This window comes from Capsicum annuum, chromosome 6, assembly GCF_002878395.1.
Source record: "Capsicum annuum cultivar UCD-10X-F1 chromosome 6, UCD10Xv1.1, whole genome shotgun sequence".
Classification (NCBI taxonomy): Eukaryota; Viridiplantae; Streptophyta; class Magnoliopsida; order Solanales; family Solanaceae; genus Capsicum; species Capsicum annuum.
The window spans coordinates 210143230-210147640 of record NC_061116.1 but is presented as its reverse complement, the minus strand read 5'-3'; the positions used below and the strand labels follow the sequence as shown (position 1 = coordinate 210147640).

Genomic DNA, 4411 nt, shown 5'->3' with positions numbered 1-4411 from the left:
CTTTTGAACTATAAAACACCTAAACAAATATAACGTTATTCCTTATACTCCCTACGTCTCATATTATTTGACATATTTGTTCCCAAAAAAAATAAATTATCTCAAAATAGTTGACATATTTAAAGAATCAAGAGATAATTGAATACATTTTCCCAACTTCTTAGTAATTTAATGAAGTAATTAACTCAAATAGGTAACTCAAATTGTTCGCTCGGACCAATAAAATCCTCTTTTCCAGAAATCTCAAATGAGGAAAATCTAAAAGAGCTGTTGATTTCAATAACGATTTAAGTACGATCCAGTATGGATCTGATCAACTGTCATACTACTTGGCTATTTCTTTTACATTCTTGACACACATTGTTTCAACAAAATCCTTCAGTAACACGTTTCAATCCACTTCTCCATCACTTGGACAAAACTAAAATGAAAATGAAAATGAAAAATGAATATACCTAATTGTGAATACAACTGATGTTTTTCAAAACTTTTAAGCACTTAAAACGCTAGTAAAATAAAAATATATCTCGACTTAATATTTTTGGTGTACGTAGGATTCTCATAGTATAAGGGTATTAAATATTTGATTACAATGACATAAATTATTTCATATATATGATAATATAACTAATTTCATGTTATATTCTAATTCATGGGATAATTACTCTATTCATTTCATCTCTCGTTTCAAATAATGTAATCATTAATAAGTCATCCAATTGCTACAACTGAGAGGTACTCCCTCAATTCGCTTTACTTGCTCAGAGACGGCTTTAGAATTTAAAGTTTGTAGGTTTTTCATTAGGTAAAGTAAAGCTTTAGCAGGTTCCTTTTTAGTCACTGGACCAATAATACACTTTATCTATGAGTTCCTTGTTAACTCCTATGAATTGAATCAATGTAACAGTGAAAGAGAGAGAGAATTTGTGGAAGCTTTTCTGTGTATTCAACTCCCTAAGAAAATATCTGCTGTACAAGTGTTTTATATAGAGCATCACAGCTAAGGTCCAGCTGGAAAATAACCGTCTAACTAACTACTCATTTAATTAGTTATATACAGCTGACTCATCTCTAGGGCACTTTTGTAAAAGTATTCAATTCATCAACACCCCCCTCAAGTTAGGAGATATGAAGATATTCTTCATTCCTAGCTTGGACACCAGATAGCTATGTTGAGCAACACCAAGGCCTTTAGTAAGCACATTTGCCAGTTGTTCTGTAGAAGGAACATGGAACAGTTTGACCAAACCAAGCACCAACTTTTCTCGAATGAAGTGACAATCAATATCGATGTGTTTGGTTCGTTGATGGAAAACTAGATTGGCAGCAATTTGAATAGCAGATCTACTATCACAAAACACGAAAATAGGCTTAGTAAGAGGAACAGCTAACTCTTGAAGCAAGTTAGAGACCCAAACAACCTCTGCCACCATTGAAGCTAGGCTTCTATATTCAGCTCCAGCGGAGCTTCGAGATTTAGTAGGTTGTTTCTTTGACTTCCAGGACAACAAAGAACCTCCAAGTTTGAGCAAATACCCAGTAACAGACTTCCTTGTGTTGGGAGAAGAAGCCTAATCTGCATCACAATAGGCCATCAACTCTGTGGAAGCTTTACCAGATATTAACACACCAAGTCCAGGGGACTGTTTGATGTACTTAAGCACTCTTAGGGCTGTATGCATATGTGATACTTTGGGAGAGTGCATTAACTGGCTAAGAGATTGTACAACAAAAGAAATATCGGGCCTAGTAATGGTGAGATATAGTAATATGCCAACAAGTCTTTGGAATGCACCAGGATAAGAGCATCATCAGTGATACCAACATGTTGATCAAGCTCTAGTGAAGTGAGCTTAAAATTTTGCTCTAAAGGATATGCAACAGGCTTGGCTCCTGATAAACATGAATCAGAGATCATTTCAAGGGCATATTTTCACTGGTGCATTAATATACCTTCTTTACTTCTTGCGAACTCAATGCCAAGAAAATATTTCAATTCTTCTAAGTCCTTGATTCTGAAGCATTTATGTAAATAGTCTTTGGTATCTTGAATCAGAGTTGAATCATTCCCAGTGATCATGAGATCATCTACGTACACCAATACAACCACCAACTTGTCCTTGTCTCTCTTAGTAAAAAGAGAATAGTCTAAGTGGCTCTGCACAAAATTCAGATCTAACAGAGCAGTGGTAAGTTTGATGTTCCACTGTCTAGATGATTGTTTAAGACCATAAAGGGACTTAGATAATTTAAAAATTCCAATGGAAAATCCATATACACCTCTTCATTCAAAACTCCTTGTAGAAAAGCGTTGTAGAATCCATTTGATGAATGTCCCATTTATGCATAGCAGCTAATGAAACTACAGCTCTCACAGTTACCATTTTCACAATCGGTGAAAATGTCTCTTGATAATATAGTCCTTCCTTTTGGTTGTAACCTTTTGCAACCAATCGAGCCTTAAACCTCTCCACTTCACCTGTTGCTTTGTACTTAATTTTGTAGACCTATTTATAAACAATAACCCTCTTTCTTGGAGGCAAATTGGTTACTGTCCAAGTCCCATTGTCTTCTAAAGCTTGTATTTCTACTTGCATAGCTTCAATCTACCTTGAATCCTTGACAACCTCTTTAAAACTCTGTAGTTCTATTTCCTGAGAAATAAGTGCAGTGTAGCTTTGATATGTTGGAGATAAAGACTGATAATTCTTGACGTCTGACAGGGGATAAGAACAAGTATGGGTGCCTGATGATTTTGCTGGAACATAATCTTTCATCCAGATGGGTGGTTTAGTATTTCTAGTTGATCTTCTAGGTGCTTGTGCTGCAGGTGGAACTTCCACAAGGGGTTCTACTGGTTCCTATATCCAGTTTTTGTTGAGTATGTATAATGTCTGGGTTCTAATTAGGAAGAAGTGAATTCTCTTGTAAAACTTCTGCATCATTGTACATCATCATCTCTAGTGCATTTGTAGGTAAATGATCAAGACTAACTGCAGGCGTTGGTGATGTAGGCATCCTAGGAACTGAAGTATCATCTTCAAAATAACTATGGGAAAACAATACATTTTTAGGATCATCATTTACGTAACACCACACTAATAGGGAAATTTATTTTCATGGAACACCACATCCTTACTAATAAAGCAATTATGTGTCTCCAATTTATATAGTTTATATTTCTTCTGATGAACACCATATCCAAGCATGACCGACTTCACAGCTCTTGGAGCAAATTTATCTTATTTCGGCAATGTGGTTGCATAACAAAGACTGCCTATCACCTTCATATGAGTTATAGAAGGTACATGCTCATACAACAATTCAAAAGAAAATTTATTATTCAATGTGGATGATGGAATCCTATTAATGATGTACGCAGTTGCTTCTACACAAATACCCCAAAATTTTAGTGGTAAATATCCTTGAAATCTGATTGCTCTAGCAGTTTCAAGAATATGTTTTTGTTTTCTTTCTACCACCCCATTCTGTTGGGGTGTGTACGGACAAGAACTTTGGTGTAAAATCCCATGCAGGTTAAACAATTCACCACATGATTTGTTAAAAAATTCTAAGCCATTATCAGAGCTAAAACACTTAATCTTCTTACCAAATTTAGTTGAAACCATAAGGATGAATTTTTGAATAGCTTTACACACATCAGATTTCACTCTCAACAAAAACATCCAAGACCATCTTGTGCAGTCATCGACTATAGTAAGAAAGTACTTCATTCCATTATAAGTGTCAACATAGTAGGGACCCCATACATCCATGTGAAGAAAAATGAAAGGTTCTAATTTTCTACAGTAGCTATGAGGAAAAGGCATTCTTGTTTGCCTAGATAAAGGACTAATATCACAATGTTCTAAATGAAATTCTTTATTACTAAAAGCAGGAATTTTTCTCAACACTGCCATAGGCACATGCCCCAACCTCTTATGCCATATTTCAGAATCTGATATTCTTTGAACTGCCATAGACTTCTCATTTATTATAGTTCCATCCTTATGTTACGTGCTCAAGAAATATAGTCCAGCATGTTCTCTACCAGTCACCTTCACTTTTTCAGTTCAAAGATCCTGGAACACACAATGTTCAGGGAAAACCTTAGTACAATAATTCAAATCTTTTTTCATATTTGATACTGACAAAAGATTGAATTTAAAACTTGGTACACATAGAACTCCTTTTAATGAATCACCTCCTGTCAAAGTACAATCTCCAATGTGACTAATCTTTGCGGAATCCTCTGTTGGTAGTTGAACATGTCCTATGCCCCCTACTTTATTATCATTCAACAAATGTTCATCATCAGTCACGTGGTGAGTTGCACCTGTGTCAACTATCCAATTTACCTGTTTATCTAAAACAGAAAAGCACCTACCTGCCAAGTTAGCAATGACATTAG

At 35.3% G+C, this 4411-nt stretch overlaps 1 pseudogene; it reads right to left on the bottom strand.

The window, feature by feature from the left end:
- Positions 1–325: 325 nt before the first annotated feature.
- LOC107864347 lies at positions 326–1918 on the bottom strand (annotated as a pseudogene).
- Positions 1919–4411: the final 2493 nt, after the last annotated feature.